The sequence below is a fragment of the Nymphalis io genome, chromosome 7, assembly GCF_905147045.1.
Source record: "Nymphalis io chromosome 7, ilAglIoxx1.1, whole genome shotgun sequence".
NCBI lineage: Eukaryota > Metazoa > Arthropoda > Insecta > Lepidoptera > Nymphalidae > Nymphalis > Nymphalis io.
In genome coordinates this window covers 9,289,674-9,309,763 of record NC_065894.1, presented here as the reverse complement: position 1 = coordinate 9,309,763, position 20,090 = coordinate 9,289,674, and the positions used below count along the sequence as shown (strand labels likewise).

General features: G+C 29.4%; 1 protein-coding gene across 3 annotated transcripts in view; it reads left to right on the top strand.

Moving 5' to 3' along the window:
• LOC126769470 (inositol-trisphosphate 3-kinase A) overlaps positions 1-20,090 on the top strand; it is a 162,276-nt gene that overhangs the window by 29,417 nt on the left and 112,769 nt on the right. The window lies entirely within an intron of this gene.

Genomic DNA, 20,090 nt, shown 5'->3' with positions numbered 1-20,090 from the left:
TTTGTATTTTTATTTATTTACGCAGCGTGCAGTTGATAAAATAATTTCAATGCATAATTATGACACAAACCATATTGGTATAAATGAAATCAACAGGGCTATAGTAAATAGTTTATTTATGTGAAAATAAAAATGGATAAAATTATTTATGTACTATTTCCCTATTGGTGATTCATTGTTAGGTAATGCGTAGTAAATAATTCACTGAATAACTACTCCACAAACTAAATCGGTTGAACGAACGATAAAAAAACATTAAAAACAGCTGCTAACATTACTTAAAGTTGTGTTATATCGATGTTAAATTGTAGATAAAGAAGTTAAAGTATAATGTGACGTCATAAAAATTACATTTAAAACAAGTTTTAATATTAAGAATAACATGTATCCATGTCAAAGGTAAAAAGAAAGGAAGTTATTTTTCTGCGAAGTTTGCACATACACGATACAGTACACTTGATTTCCTTGACACACATTTGAGATGTCTTAGTAAAGCTTAGATCGGACGGTTGAAACAGGCGTACTGTGTCGTATAATCTAGAGATTAATTAAAAAAGTTTTGATAGTTAATTTATTTTCATTGGCTGATTAAAATAAAACGGAAAGCCGTACTCATAGTCTTACATAAATAATGGATTCTAAATACCAATTAATAGTAAACGTCCATCGGTTTGTGGTAAGTATCCAAACCTAATTAAATTAAAGGTATCAAAAATCGTGCCATCTCCGTCTCACGTTTATGATTAATAAAGATATCATATAGTTTATATACACACGGTCTGCATTATAACTGCACGCCAGCTGCAATATTTCAGTCTTGAAGCAGTCTCAGCGCGGTTGACATAACTACGTCGAAACCGCAAACCGACTGCCATCTGTTTTAAGTCAGGTCTAAGTCGGTAAAACTACAGTTATACAGCTGACGTGCAATTGTAATGCAGACCAATGTGTAGTCCCCATAGAGTAGCTCTGCACAATTATATGATTTTTGTAACATTGTTAAAAATATTGTATCTCGAAAACTAAAAACGAATATACTTTAAAGTAATATATTTTTCTGTTTATGCCGAATTAATTCGAACCAGAATTTACGAACTGCCAAATATAATGATACTCAATATTTTTTAACAATAGTACAAAGATCTAAGTAATGGACCAATTACTAGGAGTGTTCTAACTACTAGGAGTACAAATCATCTTTATCCCAGCAGTGTATCCTTCGAAATGATTGAACTTAAAAGTTATAAAGTTTCTTTATAATCTACATTTAACATTATTTGATATTTCATTGAAATCCTTAGTAAATATTTTATAATAATTATAATAAAATAACAGTGCTACTTGTTGTTTAGAATTCAATTATTGTTACTTTAATTTACAGTCATAATATACATATTTTCATAATGCTTATATTAATTAATAATATAACTTACACGTGGAGTGCTACGTTGTTTTATTTCTTATTATACAGTATTTTCTCAATGTAAATTAGTCGAATGACGCACGGAGTAGGAAAGCAGTTAATATCGCTAAATTTAAACGTTTGACATTAAAATTGAACATATTTTAACGTCGAATATATTTTTTTATTCGATTTTAATCAAACTACCTTTGTGAGTATTTTTGCTATGCCAAGTATAATTTATAATAAAAATTTGGTTATTTATAATCTGTAATAAGTTTGCTTTATCTTTAAAAATTTATAAAATGGAAGTGTCTGTCTGTGATGTCAAAATAAGTGTCTGTTTTTAAGCTATTATGGCTATTTAGGAGACCAAAACCGAAAAAACCATCTTATTATGTCAGACTACCTAATATACTTAATAATATAAAAAACTTTATACTTACAATTAAAATATGTACCTTAAAATAATCTCAAAATGAATTCCACGCTGGCAAACCGAGAGTTTTACTAATAGATAGTAACGTCTCAGGTAACAAAAAAATGTCATCGTATTATAAAAACACTTAAAATACATTTATTCTACAGTGAAATATAAAATCTAACAGTTGTTTTTAATATAATTTAAGAACGGAAGATTAAAAAAATGGCATTTACACGTCAATACGGCATGATAATCTTCGAGGAGTAGGTATTTTTTATATTGATCATGAACACTATAATTAACTTACCTATTAATTAAACTAAAACGTGTTTTATATTTTTAATTTATGTGACTCAAGAAGTCTTTAAATATAAATATAATCGTACGCTTGAATTCTTATCGAATAAGTATTTCTACAAAACAAAAATAATTGACTATGTATGAAAGACGTCATTATTTAATACTGGCGCTTCATAAGTTAAATAACAATTTCCATAGCTTTTTCTTCACAAATTCAGGATTTTCATACAAATTTCCATCCCATTTATCACTACCTTCGGGTTAAATTTTCAAAAATCCTTCATTAGTGCTAACGTACTGTGTAAAATGACCTCTTATGTATCGTGGTGCTAGCCCAAGTGGTTTGGGCAGTGCGTTGATTAGTTATTATTTTTTGTATATAGTTTAAATAATATAGATTACTATACTTGATTGTTCTTGAAATTACAAGACATCGTTGTATTACTTGTTTCTTTGACGATCACAATCATTAACACATTATACAATCCGTATAATTGTAATCTATCCGTATTTAATCTAAATATATATATCAATCATTCATCAATAGATCAATCGTCAATCTGATTAGTAATAATAAAATTTAATTATCACACTATTACATACGTATAGATAACTGTCATTAATTTTTCACTCAAGCGTTCTTTAGATGGCATGTGCTTTATGATTTTATTTAGAATCGAATTTATTATTTTTTCTTTATTTCATGAGATAAATAATTTATTACAATTACGGATTTAATATATTTAATGAAAATGGATCAGTTTCTTTGATACGTCAAAATGGACTAAGGTTATCGATACTTATAACATTTTCATACGATACTTAGATGTTTTGTTCAAAAAGAACGTTGTTGTGTTAATCCGTTGATTTATTCATTTTGGTTAGCACACTTAAGTACATATTTAATTAAGACAATTTTTAGTATGTATGTACCGTAACAGCCTGTGAATGTCCCACTGCTGGGCTAAAGGCCTCCTCTCCTCTTTTTGAGGAGAAGGTTTGGAGCTTATTCCACCACGCTGCTCCAATGCGGGTTGGTAGAATTCACATGTGGCAGAACTTCAGTGAAATTAGACACACGCAGGTTTCCTCACGATGTTTTCCTTCACCGTAAAGCACGAGATGAATTATAATCACAAATTAAGCACATGAAAATTCAGTGGTGCTTGCCCGGGTTTGAACCCACGATCATCGGTTAAGATTCACGCGTTCTTACCACTAGGCCATCTCGGCTTCATTGTATGTACATTGATTGTTAATTTGGGCCATGAGTCAGTTTCTATTAGAAATATATTGCTTTATTTAATGTAACTCTTGGTACAGAATTATTTACATTTGAGCCTTAAATATATACAAATAAAAATTAAAAATAATTACTGTACAAATCGTGACCGCGTGGAATGGTGACAAGAATGCTAGCAGCATTTCGGTCAGCAATTCCGATTCTCTGGATGAAAAATGAACCATGAATATTTTTTTCGTAAGTTTTAGCACTCTTGGTTACATATTTTATATATTCTCTAATAATCAAATTATATTATTTACAATAATAAAAGTTGTAATTAAATGTTATAACTAAAAAATATATTAAAAAAATAGTCATTGTTTTCGTTGAATTAGTTCGCTTTGTTATAATTGCTTATATATTTATTGAATACAAATACACAACTGTTTACGGTGTAGCTAGCTTATATCGTAGCACTAGTTGTTTTAGGTTCAAATCTTTGGTAGAGTTCATAAAAATGTTATTCCCTCAAAAAAATCTCTGAAGCAACTTGGGCTCCACAATGATGAAATTGGCATTATTTTTTTATATATTAAATGCCTATGAAGCCGCGTACAGCTTTTGGTTCTTTGCTTGATTTATTTCCGATCGGGTCGGATCGATATTCCATCGTTTTATGAGACAAATCAGAGAGGATTCATAGTTGGCTACTTTCCGTATAATGCCGCTGTGACCGACATATGTCTGTAGGAAGTCATCATAATCACCATTTACAAAATTACATAAAATATTTTTACAAACAACTACATTTCTATATGTATGGATTTTTATTGTACAATAATAGGCTGTAAGTGTTCCACAATAGAGCATACAACCCTCCTATTAATGAAGATGTTTAAAACCTATTCAAATAAAAAACAGTTAAGCATGTTAAAAATCCATTTGTGCTTGTATTTGAACATGTGATAATCTGTTACGATTCGCGTATTTTATCCACCGAACAATATCGGATTTTTTATAACAGTCATTTATAATTCGCTCTATTTAAATTACGGATAACATTGACGTATATGACGGATGCTGGCATCCGTTCGGAGAACAAAACAAGTGGTATAAATATTGCAGGATTACAAACGATAATTCGAGTGTGACAAACGTTTTATCGAGTATTGTTGTGGAATTTTTATGAATGCCAAATATATGTTACGTCAAATTCGGATGCTATGGAATGTGAGTGCAGGCTATTGATAATGATTAATGAGTCACATGTGTTGTTAAGTGCATGATTTTTTTTATGTCAAATATTCTTGGGTGCGATGAGAATTTTCTAGATTGAATTCGTGTAGGTACGCGTTTTAAGTATTGTTACATCTTGTATGCGATAATATACTTGTTGTCACAGTAAGCTCCATATATTCATCAATTATATATGAAAAGATTACGTACAAATTCTAATTTCTGATTACTGCTAGATATCAACGTCGACCGGAGGTTGGCTATAAGTCAACTGTTTACACTACAATATTATGCCCCTTGTAATTACACTTTTGACAATTAATTTTTCAACGATAGCTAATTTCATGTAACTATTAATTTTACATTATAAGTGCATATAATTTAAAAAAGATTTATTTTCATTCAGGACTTGAAATAAGTATAAAAATTAAAAATTAAATATAGCTACTGCACAAATCATGACCGCGTGGAATGGTGGCAAGAGTACCGATCCTCTGGGCGAAAAATGTACCAGCTATCCTGTCGACGTAGCACTATTACTTGAAGGTACAATTGTTCAATTTACAAGCAGATTAAAAACAATTATTTTAACTACAATATTTCTAACTTAATCTAACTATAATAAACACGAATACATCGTATGTATCTGTAGTTACAGATGCGAGAGATTTATTCATAATATTCTATTGTTAGTAGTGTCCGGGGTAATCTAAAATACGGATAAAACTAACAAATGTGAATAATTAGATTATTATAAGGAATATTCCGACGACAGTTTTTATTTTTAGCTCTACCAGACCAGATTGTGCATGTATTAGCTATACTTTACACGATCTGTGCTCTACAGCTTAAAAGAAATGTATAAAATAAAGTAAGTGTTTACTGGTGGTAGGGCTTAGGGTAGGTACCACCCACTCATCAGATATTGTACCGCAAAACAGCAGGTACTTGGTATAGTTGTGTTCCGGTTTAAAGGGTGAGGGAGCCAGTGTAATTACAGGCACAAGGGACATAACATTTTAGTTCCCAAGGTTGGTGGCGCATTGTCTATGTAAGCGATGGTTAACATCTCACAATGCCAATGTCTATGGGCGGTAACCAATTACCATCAGGTGGCCCACATGCTCGTCCGCCTTCCTATTCTATAAAAAAAACAATCGTAATAAACCAAAAGGGGACATACAAATTTAGTCAAAAATATATTATTAATAGCTGCTAATAGCTATGTTTGTTTACGTGTTTATGAATTACTCAGTAATGTTACTAAAATTGACAACTGCTAACTGTTATTCAAAAACCATAGTAATACAAATCTTGAAAGTATATATTCTAATACAAATTGGTTTCATCTCTAAAAACACGTATCCATCTTATAATAGTAACTGGCGTCATATTTTGTTGTTAAAGTCATTTGAATAATTTACAAAATTATGAAATGTGTTGTGTTGATATATAAAAAAAAATAACCAGATAAATTATTATACGCACGAAGTAAAAATGTTTTTATAACATTTATTTCTTTAATTCTTTTGAAAGTTGATTAAAATCTTTAAAAAAAACCTTAACACTGCAGTAAGCTGTTATTCTCAAAGTTATACAGAAACCATATTCAGTTTGCGCAGTCACGCGCTGCATAAAAATACGAATAGAACGCCGTACCTAACCGGTAGCTAACCGGTACTTGCAAATAATCTTGTATATTGTATTAATTCGCTATATATGTTTAGAGGCATTATTCAATAGCATGGCGTTTGAACATATAGTAATACATACTAAACTAGCGACTAGACCAACGGTCTCATTGCTTTTGTGTTTAATTTATATGGAGATTAGATCAATATTTCTCTAGATTTCTCTATCCGGTCGTGTGAGTATGTGCACAAACACACGCACTTTTTATTCTCACTCTCTCATAAACTGATCGGACAGTTTGAGAATGACGGCAAAATTCTCTCAGAAAGTAATTATTATTAAAACGCAAATATTTAACAATGCAAATATTACTCTAATGTATTTTTAAATTTGTGCGAATAAAGTTTTATAGTTCATGCGCGTGTTTAATTGTGCAAACTCGTTTTTACACAAACAGATACTCAAGTCGGACTTATCATACAATGTAAAAGGTCGCATTCTATATTTAAAATACAAAAACTCAATTATTTGTGTTTAATTAAGTATGTTTTTGGCATTGATACTTTTTCATTCACATTGAATAAATAATAATAATAATATAATAATAATATCCTGGGACATTTTTCACACACGGCCATCTGATCCCAAATTAAGCTTGTACAAAGCTATGGAAAACAGACAACTGATATACTACATATACTACTTTTTTTTTTGTAAATACATACTTATATAGATAATTACACCCAGACTCAGGACAAACAGACATGTTCATACACACAAATGTCTGTCCTGGGTGGGAATCGAACCCACAACCTTGGGCGTGAAAGGCAAGTGTTCTACCAACCACGCCAACCGGCTCAATGAATGTTTCAACTTTTTAGTTTTCTTACTAAGTTTTGCGTTTTTTTTTTTACGTGGCATTGGGTAAACATATTGCGCACAATTAGCAGCCGCCATGCAACATAAAAATAAATGATCGCTCGTAAATAATAATAACACTAACAATTACCAATTTGTGCGCTAAATACTTATAAAAATAAAACAAAAGAAATTTATAAAACAAAAACGTTAAAAACTATTGAGCAATGTACCAAAGTAGTAATAAATTGTGCACCGAATTGTGAGCACAACTGGTTTGGATACAAACTTAAATATATTTTTATATTTTTTCATATATATGTTCAGGACAATGTTTAAATACACATTTTTATGTTAGTCTACAAAATTAGATAAAAAACAAACCAGCAACGTTTGATATATACAACGAAATAAAGTTTTATGCGAAAATAATCTTTAAAACACAACCATTAATACATTCTAATTATCTAATTCGTTTGTTTGTACATTCCAACGTACGTAAAATCAAATAAACTTTGTAATCTAAATTACAAACAGACCTTGATTAAAACCGCAAAGTATTTTGCCCTTTGCAAGTCATAGATTTCTAGTGAAATATATTTTCCTTCAATTACAAGTATATAATAATGAGGTAAATACAATTAAATCAAAAACTTAATTTAAAATTAAATTTTATCAATTAACATGAAATCAATATTAAAAAATCAATTATTAATAATCAAATGTTGAGTACACGAACACGAATTTACTGAATTTTGAAATCAAAATATAATTGCTATTTATCAAAACAAATCAAAGTTAAAACTCCTCTCTTTTACTATTACTATACACTTTTACTATTGTGTTGTGCTCAAAAAGGTACCTAAAAGTACACATAGTTGAATGCAAGAATGATTATTCCGTATTGAATATTAAACACAGAGCGCTTTAAATCTCCTACAACAAGCTCATAGCAGAGCCTCGTAAATGAATCGTTAAATGTGTAAGTAAAAAAAGGAGACAATAGCTTGTTATGGGTATGCCTTGTTCCGCCGCCATAGTAAGCTGATAGTTTTATTTTTTATACTCGTCCCACCCACCATTGACGTCAATCGACCGGTTTGATTATTGTGTAGTCGTGTCATGTGTGTGCAGAGTCGCAGGGCTTGCATAACTGTTTAATAATACTTATTGTTGTTTATTTAAGCAAATGAGGATAATTATTTATAAATAGATTTAGTTATGGTATATATACAGTTCTAAATATATATTTGATTGATGTTTTTGTATTTTATTAAATAGTAAAATAATATATGTATCTCTTAACCTGCATTCCGAATCGCTTTACGTAAATATATTAAAATGACAATTCAGAAACTCGTATTTTGTATGTGATTTTATTTGAATAAATTTATTTTGATTTTATATATTTCGTTAATTATATTCAGCTAGCTTTAAATTGTAAACCGAAATTATATATCAAAACAATTTGATAAAAATAAAAACATTGGTAGGTTGTACAAATATTAAAATATTACCGAGAGAAATAAAAATAATATTTGAAGTATTTTTCCACGTGCGTTTTAAAACATTTTACTTATACGGTTTGCATAAATAGTTTACTATGTATGCAAACCGCGTGCTGTGGTTATTTTTTCTTTGCTGTAAAAACATTTAGTAGTATTTAAATCCTTCATTGCTATCTTGAATATTAAGTGTTTGAGCAGTTTTTTAGTTTCCGTTAAATGTACGTCATATTATGGCCAAAATAACCTTAATATCTTAAATCACTACATCTAAGTATTATCCTTCTAGCATTGTGGGTGATTATAATTGATATTTTTATTAAGTGTTGCTGTGTTGCGATTTGTTCGTGTGTTCATTGAAAATGTTGATAGAATTTTCTGGAAAGCTTTGCCTCAGGTCTCGTGATAATATTATCTCATATAATATATACATATTAGAAAGAAATATAAAATGAATTGAATAAAAAACAAAGTAAACAATATATTATTCTCATATTTTAAGTAAACAATATAAATATTGTTTCCTTATGTCACATATAAATATTTTGTCAAAAATGTATTTCACTTATTTCACCACATAATTTTAATATCTCGTTAAATAAATATGGTGAGTAAAATGTTCAAAAATTCATGTACAAAAATTTTCTCAGTCTACATAAGTATTTAAACGAAAAAAAAATAATTGTTTTTTATAAAATATTTAATTTTAAACAAAATGTTTATGTAACAACCCTAGTGAGGATTGAGCAAGTGTCAAATCACTTGGTAGAAGCGTGTTGCAGTTAGTTGTAAAACAGGATGGAGATCAACTACATAAAATTGATTCCAATTTCCAGTTGATCGAGTTAGCGCCCTCTGTTTTTTTTAATTATTTGTTTTTATTAGCAACGTTTTATTAAAATCCATCAAGATGAATGCTAATTCCTGTGGTTAAATATGGGTTCTTTAAAAGAATAATTAATTAAACTTGCCATACTAAATAATAAATTCCATATTTAAACACTGAATATTTGGATTTAGAATTTATTTTTGTTGTTTAGTCTTAACTGCCAGTGACGTTAACAATTTTGCTCAGATTTTATAGACGTCATCGCAATAGCTTATGAAAAAATGTTGTGTAATTATTATGTAACACATTATTGACAGTTTAGTGCATAGATATAAAAACCGTTAAAACATTGTTTAGTATTTATTTATTATATTGTAAATAAACTGACATTTTTATGCTTAAGACTTTTGAAAAACTTATTATTTATATGTATATAAGTAAAAAAATTATGTATCTTTTTATCTTGTTTGTTAGCTAATGTCGGGCTTTAGTGTTATCAATAAAAAGAGAATAGAAAAATAAAATGTTCGACACATGAAATTAATTTAGATACTTTTATATTTTCCTCAAATCTTTAGTAACGATTGTAGCCAATTTTCGAACAACATGCAAACACAAGCTATTATTATTGCGTTTCAAAAAAATATATACATTTAACTTGTATTCATAATATTTACATTATAATAACATTTATAAAGTAACAGCCTAGGAATTTTAATAAAATTAGACTAATTTTATTGAGAATATGAAAGTACAGCGGTGCTTACCTGGGCTTGAAACCACGATCATCATCAGGTTATGACTCCTTTCGGGTCTATTTAAAACTGCGTCGCAAAGACCGTACAGTGAAGTAATTTAGTAAAATGACGTAATTTAGGGACAGACTGCGACATGAATACGTCATCCGCATTTTATTTCCTTTATAACTGAGATACAGTCATATTAAATGTTCCACATATATACATATAATAAAGCATATATGTCTGTACATTAAATAAATTTATCAAAAACGAGTGTGGGCGACAAAAAAGAGTAACAGGAAACGATTTTTTTTTTAAATTATATCAATAAATATATATAAGTAGTAGCATTAGTAATATATATTATATAGTGTATTATATTGTTTCGACTACCTCTTTGATCTAGCAGCTGGCTTGTAGCTCGTCTGGGTAGGTACCACCCACTCATCAGATATTCTACCACAAAACAGCAATACTTGATATTGTTGTGTTCTGGTTTGAAGGGTGAGTGAGCCAGTGTAATTACAGGCACAAGGGACATAAAATCTTAGTTCCCAAGGTTGGTGGCGCATTGGCTATAAGCGATGGTTGACATTTCTTACAATGCCAATGTCTAAGGGCGTTTGGTGACCACTTACCATCAGGTGGCCCATATACTCGTCCACCTTCCTATTCTATAAAAAAAAAAAAACAGATCTCGAGGTCCGGCTTCAAGCCAGGTCAACCCAGGTCGAGCCACTCCTTACGGTAGCATGCGAAAGCGATCCCGTGGCGCTCCTCGTTAAGACGGAAAGGGTACTGCTGGTTTTTTAGTGGGTATTACGATGTTCGGGGCGCACTCGGCGCCTTGGACACCGGCGAACTCCACATATCCCCCCACTGTTCGAGTCAAGTCAAAGGTCGGGCCACTCCGTCAGAGCGTCACGGTAGTATGCGCAAGCCATCCCGTGGCGCTCCTCGTTAAGACGGTAGGGTCCCTGGGGGAAACGCGTAATGGGTTTTTCCAGCGGTAAAAAAAGGTCGAGCCACTCCGTAGAGAATTTTTGAGTAATAGCCCGTGTTACCACTCTCATACCTCGTGTAGCCGTTGGTTCTGCGTCTGAAATCTATGAGGTCGTGTCGGATTTACCTTCCCATTGAGTTCCCATGCGAGTGAGCGAATAGAGATTGCACTTGTGTTTGCGCACACACTTGTGCACTATAACATGTCCCGCGCAGATGGCACAGGCTGTTTTAGTGCGAAAATCGTGGCCAAAACGGTCAGGAAGTCATTATCATATAGTATCTCAAGCTGCAAGCAAGCAAAATATCATTTACACTAAAACTGTTAAAAAATAACAGAAAATGAATTATTAGTTAAAGTTATTGAGACGAAAGACTAATAGAGACTTTGAGAAACGACGGTGCATATTTAGATATGCTTAAACAGGAATAGTTGAATGTAAGGGTTGAGTTTCTCATAATTATCAATTTGCTCAGCCTCGACTTAAAAATCTAAGGCCCCTAGGCGCTTTAACATTTAAGACTCCCTATTGCGAAGCGGTTAGAATAAAATATAATTTTATTTTTTGCTAGGTAAGTAAGCCCCTTGGCTAGCATGGGCTGAATTTGCCGATTGATGATCAAACCATATGCGATGTTACTTGGTGCTAGGGCTTTATGCAAGCCCGTCTGGGTAGGTACCACCTCCTAAGCAATACTTAGTATTGATGTGGTCCGGTTTGAAGGGCTCACTCAGCGAATGTAACCGGCACAAGGGACATAATATCTTAGTTCCCAAGATTAACATTTCTTACGCTGCCAATCTCTATGGGCGGGAGTGACCACTTAACATCAGGTAGTTCATTATACACAATATTCAGACATCGTTGGGCGGTATTTGATTGTAGATTAATTTAGAAACAGTTTTATTTTTAAATTAAGATGTGTTTGAAACTATTTCGATCAGAATAAAAGTGTTTTAGTTTTAGATAACATTCACTACAATTATTAACTACAGCATTAGCAAACCTTTATAATTATGAAATGTTATTAATTGTATTAAATATTAATAATTTACTTTTTATTGTGTGTTTTATTTATTAGTTTTTTGCGACGTTGTATCGAAAAACCGAAGTCAATCAAGAAATGGGAGCAATTTGAAGAAACTTATTTCAATAACAACTCTTTATATAAAAAAAAAGAAATTAAAAAAAATATTTTATATTATTGACTCGATTCAGCGGTTTTTCGTACAGGTCGCTCAGGACTCAACTCTGTATTTTTACAAAAATTAAAAAGTTAAATTGCTTGTTCCAGATGCTAAACGCTGATTGAGGGTGTTGACTCCTGAGCGACCTTCGGCTCCTGGAACTCTGGGATCGTCTTACCACGGATTATCTTGGACCTCTTTTTAGATTGTATATTCTATTGCCTTGTACTATTTAGATGAAATTTGAAAAAAAAAATGTATCGCGTAATTATCTATAGAAGTTATTCTCTCTTATTTTTAAACGTATTTTCTTGACATATTAATATAATTTCCCACTTTTCAAACGACACTAATACTTTTTATATTTTAAATAGTTTCAATGTTTAATTAAATCAAACTTTTTTAATTTGTTCGCGATACATAATAAATATTATTTTTATTTTCTTGTACGAAAGACTTAATTGGGCAATTATTTTTGCTTATAAAATAAAAATTGGCAATATTATTGGTACATATCATTATCTAGTACGTTTTTCAAATTTATCTATTTATTATAAGTAAAAAAATTATGATTGATGAAATATAAAAAAAAAGAATTAAACTTATGCAATACCAGATAACTTCAAAATAATGACGTTGTTCAATATACAACGTTAACAAATGATTATTATTATATTATGATATTAGCTTAAGGACATATAACCCAAATAAAATGGTGTATCTAGGAACTCTAAGTAATGATGAAAAAAATATAAGTCATAATTGATCATTGTTGTAGTACCCTTATTTAAAAAAATCGCTGTTGATGAAAGGTTATAATCTAAAAAAAAATATACATCATGTTTCTTACAGTTTGTGTATGTAATCAACGCTGAGGCGTCGCATTCGAAGAAATATCTCATCCATCGTGAGAACGAACCCTAATATGGCTTACGAAAAATATCATTTTTCTTCTTACAGTTCGTTACACGGATGTCATAAATTCCTTGTGACTCAGAATTAATTTACACGGAACCCAATGCACCTACGAGGATATTGTCTGTACGTCGTAATTGTATAGATTACGTATGTATAATAATTATTTAATATATATAACTATAATTTGATCTTGATATGTTCTTGTGATTCTAAAATGATTTAATAATACAAGATTATTTTAATATCCGTTAAATACGTTCCGTTGACATTGATTTCGTGACTGTGATTGATTATAAAATAATTATGAACCGAAAATTGATTTTACTTCATATAATTTTGTATTCAAATGTAGTTTTTGTTATAAATAACAATCAAAATAATTATAAATAATCATTAGCATATTATCCAAAAGGATTCCTGGATATAGCCGCTTTATTTGATTTGATTTTGGCTGTTAGTTAATAATTAAAAATTAATATTTCATTCGAAACTAAATCTACAAATTAACACAATAATTCATTAATTTCAAACACATACCTTACCCTTACTTAAAGATGCTTATATTTAGTTCAATACACGAAGACGCCCCACTATAACAGCTTCTATTTCCCACATGTAATGTAGCGTTTGATAAAAGAGTCAGGCGTGTCAACGTGGATTGAACTTTCTATAGCGGTGTTTAGTTAAATATTGATTTTTATCTTTCTATCATCATTGATTTAACATTTGAAAGAAGGAGACAGTATAGTTTAAAAAACTTTTATAGATAAAACCGATTATTTAGTTAATTGGCATATCAATAGAGACATTAGGTAAATCCATCTTATGATTCAAACGTAATTAAAATTAACGGCCATCAGTAGATAACGTCCAACCACGATATAACGCTGCCCGTTTGACGTTTCACCAGAGTGACAACAAGAAAAAACTATGCTATCACTCTCGTCTAAAATTAAATAATTAATATATATAGCATATTAATCAAGTCGAGTCATATATTATATTAAATATCATTTCAATCAAAGTAATTAAAATCATGTTTGTTAAATAAAACGTTTTAAATTAACAATTTTATATTCCGTTTCTAGATAGGAAGTTTTAATTAGAGATTATAATTAAAAAAGTCGATTGACGTAAATCGTTACTGCTGCGGTATTCATGATTAAGTCAATTATAATATAAGCGCGATACATTTACGACTTTACGTATAAAAGTATAAATTATAATGTGTAATGAGGTTGACTAACAGGAAGAATACACTAACTAATGAAGCCAGGTTAAAATAATAAAATTTAATATTAAATTTGCTTAACAAAAGTATTTTAAAATTAATCTTTTTTTATTTAAACTTCCGTTTCTGTTATTTCATACATTAACCTAATTTCCGTTATCCGTAGCGTTCTAATCCGTGAGTAACAAACTTCTGAATTATTCCTAGTAGATAATTCTACTCTCTTTAAGCAAAGCGTTCGTTTGTTAATGTTCTTTATATTATTATTATTAACTATCACCGGTTCCACTTTCGCCTTTTTATCTGGAATGTTCTATAAACTGTAATTATGGCATATTATGAAACGGATGCGTCGCTATCGATGATGGGAACCGCAGTTCCAAAGCATGTCGAACTTCTATCGAAAAATAAAAACGAGTAAAAACGGAATTTTTAATAATAATAACAAGAATATACGTTACGTATACATAAGTATTAAATTAACTCAATTAATTTTAATGAACATTTCGTGAATTGATTTTTTGTTATGATCAAATGTAAACATTAAATATTCAAGTCTTATCATGTATATAACGTGCAATTAAACAAATCAATATTCAATTATTAATTTATATATAGGTAAGCAACAGTTTCGAGTGTGATTATTTTTTAGATATTTGTATATATGTAAGCTATTTAAAAATATATAAAATTCCTTCTAAACGTGGAACAAATTCTTAGTATATTTAAAGAATCATCTTGAATGCGATTCTAGTATTATATCCAAAGCGATTAGAAATGTGCAACACACTCATAATTTCCATCTTTTAATAATTCATATTATATATAGTTTATTTAGAATTGAATTATGAATCTAGATTAATATATAATTTATTTAAAATCTGATTCTCATTTTTAATGATAGTTAAATAATATTATTCAGCGTTTCATTAATGATAATTTAATTATTATTATAGATTTTTATTATACCAATAAAGTATTACATTCCTTATATCGTATAAATATATTTTTCTGCATTTAGAAATAATAATAACAATCAAGAATAATGGAATAATAACATATCATTATTTTTTTAGAAATATATAATGAAAATTAATATAAGTTTATTTTTATCATGCACATAACGGTGGCAATATTAAAATGAACCAAAATTATTTATTGCCTTTTAAATGTAATTTATTAAATTTAGATGTAAACGCAAACAGTATAATATACGAGGCTGTTATTTTATAAATATTTATATAGTCTTCTATTACTATAATTGTTTTAACTTTCTTACTTTGTTACTTGTATAAACATTTTATTAATATATATATTTTTTGAAATTACTAACTTCTTATATATAGCCGTATAACGCTAAGTTCATTATACAAGTATAAAACAGTTAAGTTTGGTGGACTTCGTTACTTTTAATTTAATAAAACATTTTTTTAATAGACGGGCCGGTTGGTGTTGTTGGTAGATACTAGCCTTTACGCCGAAGGTTCATGAACATATCCATTTGTCCTAAGTCTGGGTGTAATTATCTATATAAGTATGTATTTACAAAAGAAAAGTAATGTACGTAATATATCAGTTGTCTGGTTTCCATAGTACAAGCTCTGATTAGTTTGGGATCAGATGGCCGTGTGTGAATAATGTCCCAGGATATTATTATGACATTTATTAAAGTATATTTTATGCATTCGTTAGTATCTATATTTATAATTTAATACTAGTATACTCTTAAACTATGATTTTGGTTAGATATTATTTTTCAGCTGCTATATACATACATTTATATACACAATAGCTAATAATATTAATATAATGATTACTTTAGTGTTATTTTTGAGACATTCAATATGATATATTTATACCAATGTATTAGTTATAAACTATTTTATTTTATTAATATTATGTAATATATAAATAAAGTTTATTGACTGTTGATCAGTTTTTTTTTGTTGTAACAAATCGATCGACCGTTTTTTTTAATATTTGTAAGGTAAAATATCTCAAATATATAAAAATACAATAAAACTTTTTTCATTATCATTCCATAATCATTTTCAAAAAACTCAAAATAAAACGAAAAATATATATGTAAAATTATTTTTTCTTCGCTTCATTTTTTTTAAATTATTAAATGTATATGAAATAAATAAGCAAAATACTCTGTTTTCGTAACTATTCTTTTTGCTCCTTAAATATCTTTCTCAATTATTTTTTTGAGATCGACATTTTAAATAATATTGCACGAAAACCTTCAGCTCATTTTTGCTTGCACTTTTGCAAAGTATATTTCAAAATATGTTCAACGGTTTTTTAAGTTAGATACGCAGATTACGTATCGATTACTACTTTGTCACCTCAAGCCAATGTGGTCTTATTCTAATCAAGTAAAATATTTCGTTTTGGTTATATATAAATATTTCGTTTTCGTTTCTGAATTTGATATTTAATTAAAAAATAGGTAGGTTTGTTTTGTGTTCAAAAAAAATCTATTTAATCATTTAATCGTATTCCTTAAATATATCTTCGTATTTATTGCAAATTCACATAATATATTTAAATAGTATTCATAAGTAATTTTAAATTGCGAAGTGGAAAAAGCTCGTTTTGATAATAGCAAAAACGTTCAAGGCGTTTTTGCTATTTTTTTTGGAAGGCGCTCAGTAAACAGCAAATGAGCTTTGACAAATTCAAGTTAAGATATTGTACGCGTTTGCTTGAAAATTCTGTTTTCACATATCGAAGATGACTGACAAAATTTATTTATTTATTTATAATAGCACTCTTACAACATACATATAAAGCATTGAAAAGATTAATTTATAAAACAATAATAGTATATCTAATATGCATGTCAATTACAAGTGTACATAGATTCATCTAATCAAATTCAAATTATAAATATCAAAAATCATCGGTAATTTTAAAAAAAATGTCAATATTAAATAATAAATAATGTCATTATTATAATTAAAAAAATACCATATTAATATTAGCTAATGCTTACAAAAGAGAGCACGTTTTATTTGAACTTTATTCTGTTAATTTTACAATCCTCATTTTTTATTATAAATATCTATAATTTTAACTTAAAAAACATTCTACTTGATTACATTAAGCTTTATTTGATCAACCTAAATATGCAATAATTAAATAATCATAATTAATTTTATTTACAGCTTGAGATTGATGCTTGAGTTATGACTATTTAACAAAACCATACCTGTACAAATTTAAATTAATACAATTAAATCTGTTAGTTGATTTTTTGGATTATCCATCCTTAACTTTTGCAACGGATCAGTGAAAATTTTCAATTATTAATAGTTTATGAATTGTAAATAGTATTCAAGAAACCTACACGAAAGGTCGCCCACTACGGCTTAATAGTTGTAAGCCATAATATATAAGTCGCAATCTATTATTGTGCAAAGTAAATTTAACGTTAGTAAAGATGTAAATTTTTGCTTTCAAATTGGAATTCTTCAGCTTTATATTTTGGTAAATAAATACTTAAGTAACAGCTTTGTTCTCTTAAATGATTAAATTGGGCTTATTATTGTGTTATTCGAAGAAGATTTTTTGAATATCGTATAACGAAAATTATCTGGTGTTTGTGTAATGTAGAAGAATATGCTACAAAGTATCTTTATTTAAGATTTATGCAAAATGGAATATTACAATTTTTTCTTAACAAACATCGAGCAAAGAAAATGATCTTATCATTCCTACCTCTTTATTATATTTTGTTTTTGAAATCTATACATCTGTCTATCTGTATTTTTAATATTATGTTTGTTCATCGATATAAACTTTCGAACATTATTTCGGCTATATCATTAGGCTAAAGGCCTCCTCTCCCTCTTTTGAGGGGAAGGTTTGGAGCTTATACCACGCCGCTCCAGGGCGGGTTGGTGGAATACATATGTGGCAGAATTTCAGTGAAATTAGACACATGCAGGTTTCCTCACGATGTTCTCCTTCACCGTAAAGCACGAAATGAATTATAATCACAAATTAAGCACATGAAAATTCAGTGGTGCTTGCCCGGGTTTGAAGCCACGATCATCGGTTAGGATTCACGCGTTTTTACCACTGGACCTTGTCTCGGCATTCTATTATATCATGATACAAATTATGAAAACAAGTCACATAATGTAACTTTGCAGAGCATGTTGCGGATCAGTAATTTGTCATAGATAAGCTTGTACAGAAAGTCTGATATTATCTGTTTTATTGATAGACAATTTCAATTACATGAAAGCTCGGCTTTTATAGACTTACGATGATAATAAAATCTACTTATCTAGAATTCATTTATACAATAACTCTCAGTCACCTGCGACATCGCATTCACGGGTTTAGCAATTGAAATTCAATAAAAGAATCTTGAACTGTAAAGCGTATTCCAATCACAGGAGGAATAAAACAAACTAGCAACTTTGGTCGAGATCTAAAATAATCTATTCTATTCACTATGGATTCTTGAAAAAATGGCGCTTTGAATGTCGGCGAAGTTGTTAGGAAATTTGAAAGTAAAATGAAATTGGATTAATAGTTTATTCGATTAGTGTTGTATTCTTAATAAAGATAGGAATATTATATTTCTTTGTTATATTGCAAATAATATTGGCAACAGTCACAAGACATAAGAAAGCTGCTGAGTATCTTTCACCAGTTCTTCTCAACTCAGAATATTTTTCAAGGTATTTCTTTTCCGAGCAAAGTTACTAATTTGACAATCAATAAGTAATTGTGATGCTTCTATATTGAATAAAGAATTTTGATTTGATAAGATTTGACTGCGACTTATTTAGTATTAGGGATGTAACGTATCTACTTCGAATATTGCGGATCGAAAAAGATTTTTTTTAATTTGTGTTTGTAATTGTGAGTGGCGGAGTAAGCTCCAAACCTTATCCTCGAATAATAGATGAACCCTTAATCCAGTAGTAGCTGTAACTTTTACTTTACTTACAAACGTTCTTTTTGGTACTTTCTAAGATACAAGTTATTTAAAAAAAGGCGATAGTTTAGTTGATACATTTTTTAATTTTGTCTTACGAAGATAGGCTCATGGTAATGTACGGAAAGGAACTGTTAAATCATCTAAAGACATTTTTACTATACGTTGAATTATGTTTTTTTCTACAGTTCATCATATATGATATATAATAAAGCTTATACTTGTTAGAAAGTATATTTTAGTAACAGAGATGTCATCGTATCAGTATTATCATATTTGGAAACTGTAAGAATATCGATGACCGATGCGGGCTGCGCGGGAGCACGAGAATTAAATAAGGTGATATATACAATATTGGTGGCGAGAGATATATGGTGTGTCATTGCGTGATTTATTTACGCGCTTCCAAAGCAGCTGCGCTTGAGTTGAGCTAACAACGTATAGAGAAGGACATTACATTTTTATATATTTTTTTGTTCTGTTTATTCTTCTATAACTATTAGAATAATATATTTTCAATTGATGCTTGTTATTATTAAATTATGTATATATACATATAGGCAACCTTATATGGTCGCTATTTACTTTTGATATCGGTGTTTTCCTCATGTGCCTCGTTAAGTTAAATAATATTATCTC